Source organism: Suncus etruscus, chromosome 6 (genome assembly GCF_024139225.1).
Source record: "Suncus etruscus isolate mSunEtr1 chromosome 6, mSunEtr1.pri.cur, whole genome shotgun sequence".
NCBI classification, from domain to species: Eukaryota; Metazoa; Chordata; class Mammalia; order Eulipotyphla; family Soricidae; genus Suncus; species Suncus etruscus.
In genome coordinates, this window is record NC_064853.1 from 95,614,507 (window position 1) to 95,629,473 (window position 14,967).

At 38.5% G+C, this 14,967-nt stretch overlaps 1 protein-coding gene and 1 pseudogene across 1 annotated transcript in view; one reads left to right on the forward strand and one right to left on the reverse strand.

Annotated features, from left to right (window-relative positions):
- The window catches only part of LOC126011829 (40S ribosomal protein S3a-like), a 53,270-nt pseudogene extending 43,451 nt beyond the window's left edge, over positions 1–9,819 (reverse strand).
- Positions 9,606–14,967, forward strand: part of MAP3K13 (mitogen-activated protein kinase kinase kinase 13) — a 125,448-nt gene continuing 120,086 nt past the window's right edge. The window contains exon 1 of the mRNA XM_049775823.1: positions 9,606–9,823. The gene's annotated coding sequence lies outside the window, so the exon portion shown is untranslated. The remainder of the gene's footprint in view (positions 9,824–14,967) is intronic.

Here is a 14,967-nt window from a genome sequence, read left to right on the forward strand (position 1 = left end):
GACTTGGGTAATTTTCATTGCCTGACTAGGTGCATATATCCATCCTTGCTCTAATCTTTAGAACCAAGTAGGTAAAATTACTCACTCTTGGGGCCTAGTTTTAGGTGGAGTTGGCCCTGGACTGACACTGAGTTAGAGATAGTTAACTCAGGTGAAGAAGATCCAGAGGTAGACCTTATTTAAAAGGCCAGATGTTTACTATTTCCATGTTTTGATCTTTCACTGTGGTGCCAACACTATGAGGCTAAAGTGCAATGCCAGCATTTTTCTAGTGGTGGGACTTTAAACAGGATTAGAAAAATGGAAGTCAGGGACTATGGATATTTCACATGACCATTGAAGAAGTAATGCAAATTTTATGTGGTTGGTAAAATAAATGTAAATGGTTTTATTTTATTATTTCAAGATAAAAATTATTACATATTTAAGATACAACTTCTAGTCCCACAAAAGATTTCACTTGTAGTAACTTGCCAGAATTTCTATATTATGGAATGGTGCATTTCAGGGATGTTAAATATTTTATTAATCGAAAAACCCATTTGCTTTGATTTGTTTTAGTGCATTTTCATTATTGATCAGAGAAAAAAAATTCTTCCATCCCTTATCTGTAGACATCTGTTTGACAGGGATAATACATTAAAACTTCATTAAGCTGTTAAGATTTATTCTAAATAGCATATAAAATCCTCTAGGCAATTATGCTTCTCAGGCTTATTAGATGTTTTATTACCCTTTGATTAAAAATATTGGAGACTTCAAATCCACTTAACTCACAGTCTTCTTTAAAGTCTGTCATAATAGTGTGTATTTTGGGGATTTTCTTTTTATCATGGATATTATTGTAGCTTTTTTTTTTTTTTTTTTTTTTTGGTTTTTGGTTTTTGGTTTTTGAGTCACTCCTGGCATTGCTCAAGGGTTACTCCTGGCTGTGTGCTTAGAAATCACTCCTGGGGGCCAGAGAGATAGCATGGAGGTAAGGTGTTTGCCTTACAGAAGGTCATTGGTTAGAATCCCGGCATCCCATATGGTCCCCTGAGCCTGCCAGGTGTGATTTCTGAGCCTGGAGCCAGGAGTAACCCCTGAGCACTGCCGGTTGTGACCCCCTCCCCAAAAAAAAAGAAAGAAAGAAAGAAAGAAAAGAAAGAAAGAAAGAAAGAAAGAAAGAAAGAAAGAAAGAAAGAAAGAAAGAAAGAAAGAAAGAAAGAAAGAAAGAAAGAAAGAAAGAAAGAAAGAAAGAAAGAAAGAAAGAAAGAAAGAAAGAAAGAAAGAAAGAAAGAAAGGAAAGAAAGAAAGAAAGAAAGAAATGACTTCTGGCAGGCACGGGGTCCATATGGGATGCCAGGAGTTGAACCACCATCCTTTCTGGGTCGGCTGCATGCAAGACAAATGCCCTACCGCTGTGCTATCTCTCCAGCCCCTAATTGTGGCTTTTAATAGAAGGTTTGCTACAACTATGAGGGGTCAGGGAGAAAGACACTCCAAATCCTTCATCTTTTTAAAGGGTAATAGATATGCATGTATTTAATATAGGTTTTTAAAATGCTTATCTTAAAGCATATATATAGTGAGGTTAGGGAAAGGAAAATGAAATTCCTCAAAATGATGATAAAGCACATATCTAACCACAAAAGTGAAAATAAAGTATGTATAGAGATAGATGGATAGATAGATTTAATAGATAGATAGATAGATAGATAGATAGATAGATAGATAGATAGATAGGTAGGTAGATAGATACGTAGATAGATAAGAGACTGGAATATAGATGAGATAGAAGATAAGAATGTAGACTGATTTCAGCTTCCCAGAAGAAAGGACAAAAAAAGAACACTCAGTGGATTCCATTGTCATTTAAAAAGTGGAGGCCTCCTAATAATTTTTCAAGAATATAAAACTGGGACTGGAGAGATAGCATGGAGGAATGCCTTGCATTCAGAAGGTCGGTGGTTCGTATCCTGGCATCCCATATAGTTCCCTGAGCCTGCCAGGAGCGATTTCTGAGCATAGAGCCAGAAGTAACCCCTGAGTGCTTCTGGGTGTGACCCAAAAAACAAACAAACAAACAAACAAAGAATATAAAACTATTCCCTGGTATTTAGTTATAAAACAAATTCTTCATGAAAATTTCCAAAATATGAGAATTAATATAGGATAATGGACAATATAGAGGTTAAAAGGCTGGTCCTTAAAATAATTCTAGATATTTCTTTAAAAAATTACTTCTAATCTCAAATTACAGAAGACTGACTTTGACAACGACAACTGAGCAGAATGTTTCCTGGCACCATAAAAAGTCCTGGGGGTTCGACAATGTACATGGTTGGAGCCTGTAGAAGATCCCATGATAGTATGCTTCAAGAGTGGAGAAACCTTATATCTCCTAGGTCAAGGAAATTTCCTCTCTAACTTCCCCAATACTTATTGTGTCTATGCAAAACAAAACAAAACAAAACAAAACTATCACACCAATCCCCCTTTTGTTTGTTTGTTTATTTATTTATTTATTTATTTATTTATTTATTTATTTTGGTTTTTGGACCACACCCGGCGATGCTCAGGGGTTACTCCTGGCTGTCTGCTCAGAAATAGCTCCTGGCAGGCATGGGGGACCATATGGGACACCGGGATTCGAACCAACCACCTTTGGTCCTGGATCGGCTGCTTGCATGGCAAACACCACTGTGCTATCTCTCTCTGGGCCCTCCTTCCATTTTTTTTTTAAATTTTTGTTTAATTTAGTTTTGTTCTGTTTGGGTTTGTTTTTCCTTTTCCTCTTTTTGTTCCTTCTTTTTTAAATTTATATTCACAGTTTTTAAATGGGGGCTCCTCCCTGATTATTTTTCCTTCTTTTTTTTTCTTATCAACAAAACCATAGAACTTGAATCATCTTGTTCTGCTGTTTAAATTGAGGGGGGAAAAAGTGTATGGCACCAGGGACAAGCAGTCTCATGAATATTGCATGGAAATAAAAAATGACCAGACCTAAATGCCCAACTTGAAGTCAATGACAATGGAATCAACCCACAACAAGCTATACACAAAAGGGACCTGTTACACCAGCAGTACAGGGGACTAAGGTGGAGGTACACATGCTAGGAACAGGGGCAAAGGGTGGTCAACACTGGTGGTGGGAATTGTCCCAATACACCATCACTATATACCTTAAACATAATGTGAAAGACTGTAATTCACATTGGCCTTAATAAAAGCTATTTAAAAAAATCACTTCTATGGATAAACATTTAGTAGGAATAGGGAAACAGTAACAATAACTTGAAGTTATGGTCTGCTGAGGTCTTGGAATATTGAAACTAGAATATTAAATATCAAAATTGTTGACAAAGGAAATTCATATAATTTGTATACAGAGAAACACTTAACATTCTGGTATGAAAGCAGAATTCTAACCAATGTTCCCATTAATAAACTATTTTTTATATTATTTTCTTTTTCTCTACATTATTGCCATGAGTTTGTTCATAACCTGTTTGGTAGAAGCTACTCTCATAGGTCTTAGATGACATCCCATTGTGGTTTTGAGTTGCATTTTCATCAAGATCAGTAGACTGTGTATGCCTTCTTTGAAATGGTGCTCTCAGGTTTGGATATACTGTATTTTCTGGCTTATAAGACAACTTTTTTTTTTGGGGGGGGGTCACACCCGGCAGTGCTCAGGGGTTACTCCTGGCTCTATGCTCAGAAATCGCCCTTGGCAGGCTCAGGGGACCATATGGAATGCCGGGCTTTGAACTACCGACCTTCTGAATGCAAGGAAAGGCCTTACCTCCACGCTATCTCTCCAGCCCCTAAGATGACTTTTTAATCAATGAAAAACTTCTTTAAAGTTGGTAGTTGTCTTATACACCTGAATACAGTTGCTGAAAACTACTCCAGTTTCAGGAATGAGTGATCCGCCCCCCTCTTACTACCACATCCCATCCAGCTGCCAGGTGTCATCACTCAGTGCTCTGCTAGTCCTGATTAATCTTTCAGGGTACATAGAAGAGCTGACTTACCAACTGCTATATCTCATCCAGCTGCCGGTATCATTGTTGATATGTGGCTTTCTGGTGCTCAGTCCTCTGTTCAGTTTTTATGGGATAAAGAGGAGGCTCTCCGTCTTCCTCTAGCTGTCCTATTAATCACTGCACCCAGCCAGCTGCTCTTGGAGGAGCCCCCTCTCCCTGCTATCAATGTAGATAGCAATTAAAAAAATCACAGTCACTCACTACAAATGACAAATGTAAAATGATTGTTGGCACTCCAAAGTCTAGCTTTATTAAACATATACTGTTAACCTTTGAGGGTTCTACCAATTTTTTTTTACGTTTTTAATTTTCCATTTGTTGTGTGTTAAAAGAGAGGTGGTCTTTATGGCAAATATAGTCCAAATCCTATATTTTAACAGGAAAAGTAGGGGGTTGTCTTTTATGCCCAGTAGTCTTATATGCCAGAAAATACACTATGTCATATGCAAATATCTTATCTTCCAATTTCTAGGTTGTCTTTTTGTCTTTGTGGTAGGTTTTTGTTTGTTTGTTTGTTTTGCTGTACAAAAGCAAGGTCTGGAGAAATAGCATGGAGGTAGGACGTTTTCTTTGCATGCAGAAGGATGGTGGTTCAAATCCAGTCATTCCATATGGTTCCCCGAGCCTGCCAAGAGCAATTTCTGAGTGTAAAACCAGGTGTAACCTGAGTGCTGCCGGATGTGACCCCAAAAAAACCAAACCCCCCCAAAAAAAACAAAGCTCTTAAATTTGATGCAGTCCCATTTGTTTATCCTTGCTTTTATTTTCTTTAACATTGAAATTGAATCTCCAAATAGATCTAATATCAAGGTTCTAGAGTATTTCTTCTATGTATTTATGATCTTTAGCTTAATATATTAATCTTTAATCCATTTTAGGTTAATTTTTGTGATGTCAATGATTTAGGTCTTCTTTTCTTCCTTTTTTTTTCTTTTTTCCTTTCTTTGCAGTGATCAGCATACTATATAAGATCCTGGGGATTGAACCTGGGTTGACCATGTGCAAGGCAAACACACTACCCACTGTGCTATAGCACTCCAGCCCCAATCTTTACTTTTTTTAACCACTAACCACTTATATCTTTGAGGGAAGTCTGAATCTTCACACATTCTAAATTGCAGTTATTAAACTTTTTTTTATATATTTCTGACCAAAAAAATATCACTGAGTTTTGATACTTTTTACTTTTCTTAGATTTGGGTTCAAATGAGTTATTTTCCTTTTTAAAATAACTGTATATACCCTCAACTCTAGAATAGCTCGTCTTTTTATAGCAGAATCTTAACTTCTATCCTTAGACTAATAATGAGTTTTTAATGTCTTCCTGGGAGCTTAGGCTCCAATCATCTGCTAATCATTATTGAAACCTGAAGAGATTTATTTGGTTCATAAAAGAGCTCACTCATCTTGATAATGGCTTTGTAGTTCTCCACACTTTCCATGCCCACACGAAGTAAAAGATTACTAGTGATGATGGAAGTGATTTTTCTAGAGTTGCAGTGTCCCAGAGGGTAGCTAAGAGCCACTTGTGACTGTTTTAAAATTTTAAATTAATTTAAATTTAAGATTCTCAATCACATTAGCCACATTTTAAATACTAAGGTGCCATCTGTGGCCCTTAGACAGTGAAAATTACAGGACATTTCCATCATCTCAGAAAGTTCTCTCGATGTGAGTGCTCCTCCTGGGTATATAGTTTTCATGGTACCCTCTCTCTACCATCTATCTGTCCCTAAAACAATGGCTTCTAAACAAACAAGTAATCTCAAGAAACCCTGTATGATTTCTGTGATTTGAGGATATATATGTAAATATGTTTATGTAGCTATAGATGTAAATATATAACTTTTATTCCCAATGATTTTCTGTGATTTTTGACATAATGTTTTAGGCCTCACTGGTATTTCTGTTGAAAGGCAAGTAGCCAAGCCAGCCATGCTCATCTTACTAAAACAGCAAGTCCATACAACTAGCTTGTTTTTATCTGCCAGTCTACCTACTGAGCCAGCATCTTAGGCCACTGTCATTCAACCCATTTATAGACTGTTCTTTTGAGTTGTTTCAGAGACTGTCTGCTCATTGGTGGATGGATTGCTAGTAACGATGGTGCTGCTTTTAGAAAGCATGCTTAGTTTCTATAACAGTCTATTCGATGGATGTGTTCTATTTGTCAGTATTATTTTTAAAGAAAAGTGTGCCTTTTTAAACATGTGATTCAATGTATTCTACTTGACTTTGAATGCTGTTCTAAAATTCAAATTGTTTTCTTCAGCTTTTTACTTGTGGGTTCTAAAATAATCTGATATGTGGACATATTGATTTAGTTCAATGTGGAATACTCAGGCCTTTGGGGAATGTACTAGTAATGGATTGATTGGTCTGGAGCACTTCAGCTTACATGAGTAAATTTCTTGCTCTATCTTTTACACAGTGTTATCTCACAATAAACTAAATTAGAAAAATTTGTTGAATTGTGGGGCCTTAGGTTCTGAACAAGGAGGACCATTTGATAAAGGGCCACATGTTGTAGACTTCTTATGCTTCTCTTTCTGAAGCCTAAGTTTCCATTAACACTGCTCCCAAATACCTGGTCATACCAGGTAGCCTATCTGGAAAGGACATAGGGAGCTGTAGGAAGGTACCCTAGACAACAGCCAATCATCTAAAAGATTATTAGAAGCTAGACCCTCTCCCACCCCTCCCTGTATAAACTAACTTGTGCCCTTGCTTTATTTCAATTGTGCTATCTTGTCCTTAGACTCTAAACCCTAACAGAATGTTGTTTGCCAGTGATATTCTATTGCTTATGTGTGTAAAATAGTACTCTGGAGCTTTGCTATGTCTAAAATAGTCCTGGAATTTTCTTTTCCCAGATGAGCTAAACAGTATATAATACTGGGGATGGATTTGAGCCCTTCATAAATCCTGGCCCTGTGCTCAGGGTTCACTCTTGGCAGGGCTCAGGGGATTATGTGTGGTGCAGGGATCTAATCTGGATCAGTTGCCTGCAAAAATGAGAGCCCTACCGGCTGCATTATTATTCGAGCCCTAAAGTCAAGATCTTTTTTTTATTATTATTCGTTTACTTTTAATTTTTTCTACTTAAACCATTGTGATTTACAAAGTTACTCATAGTTGGGTTTTAGACATATAATGTTTCAGGACCAATCTTACCACCAGTGTTAACCTCCTTCCACCAATGTTCCCAGAATGCACCCATGCCATCACCCTCTTGTCAGCATAACAGGCCCATTTTTAATTTTGGTTCTTAAAATTTGGGTCATGTGATTTTATTGTTGTTGACTCTGGCTTGGCTAAAATCAGGATCTTAAAAGAGGTTTCTGTATCTCCTTCCATGTTCATAACAGCACTATTCATAATACCTGAGTGTGAAATGGCCCAGTTGCCCAATAGGTGAATGGTTAATAAAGAATGAATAAATCAGAAGGATATTGTTTAGCCCTTAAAAAGAAAATAAATCCTGCAATTTGGGGACCACATGGATGAACCTGGAGAGTGTGAGCTAAGAAAAATAACTCAGTTACAAACAGACAAATACTGCATGAGCCCATTTAACTAAGATAGTTAAAATAGTTGAATTCATACAACAAGAGAATATAGCTCTGTTTACTAGGGAGAGGGACATGGGGTGTTATGTTGTAAATATTGAGTCTCAATTTATAAGATAAGAAAGTTCTAACAATCTGTCATATCCATAGTACCTGTAGCAAACAATATAGTACTGAGGTTCTCAAAATTTGCTGAGAATATAGGTTACATGAGTTCTTACCCTCAGTACCAGGCCCAAACAGTTGGATGATCACTAAGTAGTAAGCTAGACACAGAGGGGACCACTTGTACTGGCAGCCCGGGGGGTGAGGGTGGGGGATAGGGGATGCAGGATGGGAATGGGGGTGGAGGGAGGACAACTTTGGGTATGGGAATTCCTCTGATTCAATGTTAATATCTACCTAAAATATTATTGTGAAATATATGTAAGACGCTGTGGTACAATAAAATAAAAAAAAAAGAAATAGTAATACAGACCAAATCTTCTCAAGCCATTTAAAATAAAAAGAGTTCTTACCCTCAAAACAACAACAACAAACAGGGACTGGAGCTATAGTACAGTGGGTAGCGTACTTTTCTTGCAAGTGGCCAACTCAGGTTCAATCCCTGATACCCCATGTGAAACCCTGAGCCCCACCAGAAGTGATCCCTGAGTGCAGAGTCAGGAGAAAGTCCTGAGCATCACCCAGTTTGACCAGGAAACAAAACAAAAGCAAAAAGCCCAAATAAGCAGCACCCTCAAAGAAACAGAAAGAATGCTGGGAAATGTAGCAAATGCCTACTGTCTTCATCACAGTGATGGTATCAATAGTTTGTATACTTAAAAGGAAGAGTCCTTTTAAATATAAGCTCATCAAATTGTCACATAAAATAATTCAGTTTGGGGGACTGCAGCAGGTGGACAGTTGAGTTGCACAAGGCTAACCTGGGTTTGATCTTATCGATGCCCAGGAATAATCCCTGAGCATCACCAGGTGTGTTCCAAAAAGTAAACAAAGAACAAAGTGTGTTTTTATATGTCAATTACATCTCAACGCTATTAAAAATTAAATTTTATGAAATTAGGGGCCTGAGGGGTGGCACACACTAACGTAGTTCTATCCCTTGGAGTCCCATATGATCCCCCAAGCCAGGAGCGATTTCTGAGCGTATAGCCAGGAGTAACCTCTGAGCATCACCGGATGTGACCCAAAAAAAAACAAAAACAAAAACAAAAAAGTTAAATTAGAACAAAATTAAACGTCATGATTTCTTTGGGTGAATTTAGCACGGATATTTTTGTTGTCAGTAAGATGTCCTACAAAATTCAAATTTGCACAAGAAGCACTGAGTAGATTTAGAACAGTCGTAATTGAACGTCAGAAGTTTAATAAACCAATGAGGAAGTGTTTGGCCTTATTTCAATGTGGCTTAGAGAAGTCTTCCTTGTCTAGTTTGCATGTGTCCCATTGGTCTGTAGGATGATCTTGTTGTAGGAGACAGTTACATTATATAATTTTGTCATATTTATGTTTCCTTCATCACTAGGTTACCATTTCTATGAATTTTCCCCTTCCCTTTTGCTTTTCTATGCTAGGTGTGCAGGGCTTCTGTCTACTGGCCTCACTTCGATTTGTTTTTACAAAACCCCAGCAAATCAGCCGCGTTTTATTTAACCCTTTCCTTTACATAAAATAGCTCTTAATGATTAGATTGCTATTTCTTCCCTATGAATTTTACTGGCAGATTCCACCGAGACCTCAGTCATGGAATATAATCCTATTATTTATGTGATCATCATAAGCTATACATTCGCACATTTTCCTTCTGTCTCCCAAACCCCACCCCAACCCAGCCGGCTGGTCTGTCAGTCTGTCTTAGGGCAATGTCAGATGCCTGATTGGCGGGGCTGTGTTTATTCTGTGACCAGATTCCTTCTGAAAGGAGGCAGGCCCTGAGTGCCTGAAGCCCATTGGCCCAGGCTGGCCTGGACCCTCCCTTTCTTTTTCATGGCATACTCCACTGCGAGGTCTGTACGGAATCCTAAACCGGCCCCAATTTACATCCATTCATGAATCTGTGACGTCAGCAAGCCTCCGGGCTCCTCTGCGGTGGGCTGGAGGACTGTGTAGGTGGAATCCCTCTCCCTTTGCTCTTGCCGATTCCGCCTGGCTTTCTAAACCCACCTTCCATCTTTTAAAAGCAAGAACATGGGGCGGAATGTGTAGGAATTCTTCATCGTTGTGAGTATCACACTAGGGTGTTTTGGGTGGGTGGGAGATTTGGGGGGTCTGTTGGGCTTTTTTTTCCCACCCCCTCCGGGTTTCATCAGCGTTTATTTCACAAGGACAGATGGAGACCCGGGTCTGTGATTGGAGGTGCTTGGGAAGCCGATGCTATGGAGGGGCCCGGGTGAGAGGGACAGACCTACCGAGACTGGCAGAGAAACCCGAAACCCCGTTGCTGAAACTGACAGCTGGTCTCTCCTTGCGGGTCCGCGACTGAGACGTGGACTTTTTTCATTGAAGGCTCTCCCTGCACGTTACCTCTGTTCTCTCCCCTTCAGGATCCGTTGTTTTCTTTCTTTTTCTTTTTCCTTTTTTTCCCTTTTCTCTGCGAGACGATGTATATTGCGTTAGACGAGGTGTTCTCGTCTTGTATTAGGAAGAAGCCTAAAGACCTTAAAGGAAGGCGCAGGGGAGGTTAGCGGGGCCAGCTAGACCGTGCAGGTTCTTTCCTGCCGAGCACTTGTCTCTCTGGCTGCCCTCCTTTCTCTCTGTGTCAACCCTTCACCTTGCCTTTGTGCAATCATTGTGTAACAGTCATTATCTTGGAGCTGCAATTTGGGGGAGATGAATACGTGTCCAACCCTTTTTTTGTCAAAAGCTTTTTATCATGGGAACTCTTTTATACTAGTGCTATTTTTATATACACTTGCAGCTTTTTGTCACTCTGGGCCATTTGATGTGGCTGTGCAAAGATCTAAAAGCATGCAGCAGTGGCCAAAAAAAAAAGGGGGTGGGTTATCCATAAATTCTGCTTTTTAAATATTTCCTCTCCTGACAAGGAGGAAGCGATTTTGTTTCTATTCTATAATAGCAGGGTATCGACACGCAGTACAATTTTCTGCGATGAACTTCCAGCTGAAAGTAGTTTATTCCACCGTGTTTGGGAAACAAGGAAAACTTGGAATGTGTTTTATCTTTTAAGTTGGGTTGGTTGATTGGAGTTTGAATGAAAAGCATTTGTAGTCGGATTTGCTTTCTGAGGTTCTGGTTTGTTCTGATGAAAGCAGGGATGGTCAAGAGGACTCATGGGTCAGAGATGGTCAAAGTGCTACTTTCTGGCACCTGAGCCCCAATACTTTGCTAAAGGTTTCACTTGGAACATTTATATTCTAGTCTGTGGCAGTACTTCACGATTCTTTCCAGTGAAAGAAAAGAAATATCTGTTATTTCTCATCTTCCAGCCTTGCCCTGCTTACCTTCAGTGATCAATACTTAGTCTTGAGATTATGTCTTTTCTCTTAGGAAGAGACATCAAAGATAAAAGATGAGAGATAAAAGATGCCTTTTGTAATGAACCATTCTTTGTAATGAACCATTCCAACTGGAAACTCATTTTATTTCTAAACGACCATATTAGAAGAACTGAATGATGTCTTTGCTTTCTCATGTTATTAGCAAGGACCTCACTCACTTTGCTTTTCTGAGCGCATTTGAGCTCACCAAGATCTAAAAGGAAAAACTTTTTGCTTTTCTCTAAACCAGGTTATTAGTTGAATCCACAGACAGCCATACTTCCATATTTTGCTATTTTTAATTGGCTGAGTTAAGCAAATTATACAATCTCCTTTATTTGTGAATATCACAAGTTATTTTAACATTTTCTTTGTAAGAAAAATCATTGGAGAGATTTTGTTGAAAATAGAACATTTGAAACTATTTAATTTTATTGGGGGGGCATAATTGGCGATGCTCAGGGCAGAATCCTGGCTCTGAAATTCAGAAATCATTCCTGGCAGTTGTTGGGAGACCATATGGGATGCTTGGGACTGAACCCAGGTCAGCTGCTTTATGCAAGGCAACTGCCTTACCCACTATACTATCTCTTCAGCCTTGAAATTATTTTAATATTTTAAGTTACTAAAGTCTATGAGAACTCAGGCCGATCAAAAGATTGAATTCTTAGAATATTTACAAATGTGTTTAGACAATAAAACTTAAATGTTTCAACAACTCATATACATTTTGACAAAAGAGCTTTATTCCCACCAAAGACATAGTCTATATCATTGATTTATTTTTAAAACTATTCCTTTACTGCACAGAGTAGATAGAGAATTTTTTCTCCTCCCTCCTAGTGGCTATATTCTAGCTAATATTTATTTTCATGTATAGTTTACTTGTAGGGGACAAAAACAACAATAACTCTTAATTGTTTAATATCAAACAATAAAATCCTGTGTATCAGTGACTGTCAATAGATGGCTTTCTGTTTAAAAATTGAAGCTACTCCAGAAGTAGGAATTAATTTATTTAGTAAACAGTCAAACCAGAGCCATGTCCTGGGGAACTAGCTAAAGAATAGCTCCTAAGGGCCAGAGGCATGCTCACTGGTAGATGAGGGAACCACCTCTTCGTGATGGCAAAACCGGTCAGTTTGGTTTGCACTGTCTAACTTCCACTCTCACTGTGTCACAGCAGAATTCAGCTGGGGAGTTCAAAGGAGTCAATATAGCCCAGAGGGCCAGTCCTTCCAGACAGTCTAATTCATGCATTTTTGATTAAAAAAGAAAATTGCCTAGTGGGGCCTGAGTGATAGGTAGGGCAGAGTAGAGTGTTTGCCTTAAACATGGCTGATCCAGGTTTGATTCCCAGTACAACATGGTCTCCTGAGTCCACCTGTAGTGACCCCCAGGAATAAGCACTGTGCACTGCTGGGTATGGCCCCACAACAAAACAAAACATAAATAAAGGGTCACTTTATAGATAACACATTCCTGGTCTATTGGTTATTGTTCCCAAAGTTATGAATATGATAAAGGCTTGGAGGAAACAACCCTAAACTGGAGGTAGAAAATGTCTAGAAATGCCTAGAAATTCTCTCTCTCTCTCTCTCTCTCTCTCTCTCTCTCTCTCTCTCTCTCTCTCTCTCTCTCTCTCTCTCTCTCCCCTCTCCCTCTCCCTCCTTCCCTCCTTCCCTCCCTCCCTCATTTTCTTCCTCCCCTGTCTTCTTCCTTATTCCCTCTTCCTTGCCTTCTTCCTTCCCTTCCTCCCCCTTCTCTTTTACTTGCCAGTCATTTATATCTTGATCATAGAGTTGTTCAGTCACTATAATCAACTTTAAAATATTTTCCTCAGTGCAAACAAAGAAACTGCATGTGCACTGGCACTATTATTTCAGCATATCTTCTGGCAATATTACTTTTTATTTCTTCTTGACCTCCTAGGCTGGACAAACTTTAATACACTTTCTCTGTATACATATACTTACCTGTACAGATCATTTTATACAAATGGAATTATGCAGCATTTTGCCGTTTTGACCAATTTCTTTCATGCAATACAAATTTTTCAAAGTTCATCTATATTTATCATGTATCAGTACTTTATTCCTTATTACTGATAATTGTCCTTCATATAGATATGCCACTCTTTCTTATCCATCAGCTAACAATGTTTGGGTTGTTTCCACTTTTTGTCATACTAGCAGTGCTATTCTGTACATTTTTATACAAGTTGTTCTTTTTATGAGCACATGTTTTGATTCCTCATGAGTTTAATAGACTGAGTAATAGAATTGCTGGGTCTTATAATCATTTGTAGGAAATGACCAACTATTGGGGGGCATAATTTGAATATTCTTTTTAAAAATGTTATTATTTTATTTTAAGTCACTGAATTACAAAGTTATTTATGATTTGGTTTCAGGAATACAATCATTCAACATTAATTCTTTTACCAATGTCCACTTTCCTCCATCAGTGCCAGTCCCCTGCCCCCATTTCCTTTCCATTCACGAGCCTGCCTTTATGCGAGGTACTTTAAAACATTATTGTCAAACTATTTTCTTTTTTTTTTTTTAATTCAAGACATTTCTAATATAGCTGTGTAGAGGTTGGGACAATGGAGCAATGGGTAGGACATTTGCCTTGTATGTAGCTGACCAGGTTCAAGCCCTGGTACCCCTGGTGGTTCCCCTCAACCCTTACTGTGAGCCTGCCAAAGCAGAGCCAGGAGCACCACTGGGTATGGCCCCAAAACCAAAAAAGTAAAATAATAAAACAACTGTATAATTTTAAATTTTAGCAGCAAGCTAGGACAGTTTCAGTTTTTCCATATCCTCCTCACTATTTGTTCTTCTCTATTCTTTTTGTTTTATTTTATTTATTTATTTATTTATTTATTAATTTTTTTGTTTTTGGGCCACACCCAGCAGTGCTCAGGGGTTACTCCTGGCTGTCTGCTCAGAAATAGCTCCTGGCAGGCACGGAGGACCATATGGGACACTGGGATTCGAACCAACCACCTTAGGTCCTGGATCGGCTGCTTGCAAGGCAAACGCCGCTGTGCTATCTCTCCGGGCCCGTTTTATTTTATTTTAATTTTTGGTTTGTGAGTAACATTCAAGAGCACTCAGGACTTCTGGCTCTGCACTCAGAAATCGCTCCTGGCAGGCATGGGGGACCATATGGGATGCCGGGATTCAAACCCCCATCTGTCCTGGATTGGCTGTGTGTAAGGCAAAGGTCCTACCACTGTGTTATCTCTCCGGCCCCTATTCTTTTTTTATTTTTTTTTATAAAATCTTTTTTTAAGCACCATTATTACAAGCATGATTGTAGTTGGATTTCAGTCATAAAGAAAATACCCCCCTTCACCAGTGCAACATTCCCACCACCAATGCCCCTCCACTTTCCAGGCCCCTATTCTTTTTATTAGAGCCAATGTAGTGAGTATGGTATTCAATGGTATCTCATTGTGGCTTTAATTTATATTCTCCTGATGGTTAATGATGGTGAACATCCTTTCATAGGCTTATTGACCTTCTGTATTTCTTCTTTAGAACAATGTCTATCCAGATTCTTTGTCTATTAAAAAAGTTAAGTTGTCCTTTATAGTAAGCATCTTCTTTCTATGCTGAACATCAGTTTTTTTTATCAGATATTTTATTTACAAATACTTTGTTTCATTCATGAATTGTCATTTCACTTTTTTGGTAATGTTTGCATCACAAAAAAAATTAAAATGATGTAGTTAAGTTCCTTTCATTGCTCATGCTTTTTTGGTTATTATATTCAAGGAGGCTTATCTAACTGATATAGGTTATGAAGGCTTATTCCTATACTATTTATACAGTTCCCCAAAATATATAGTTTTAATTC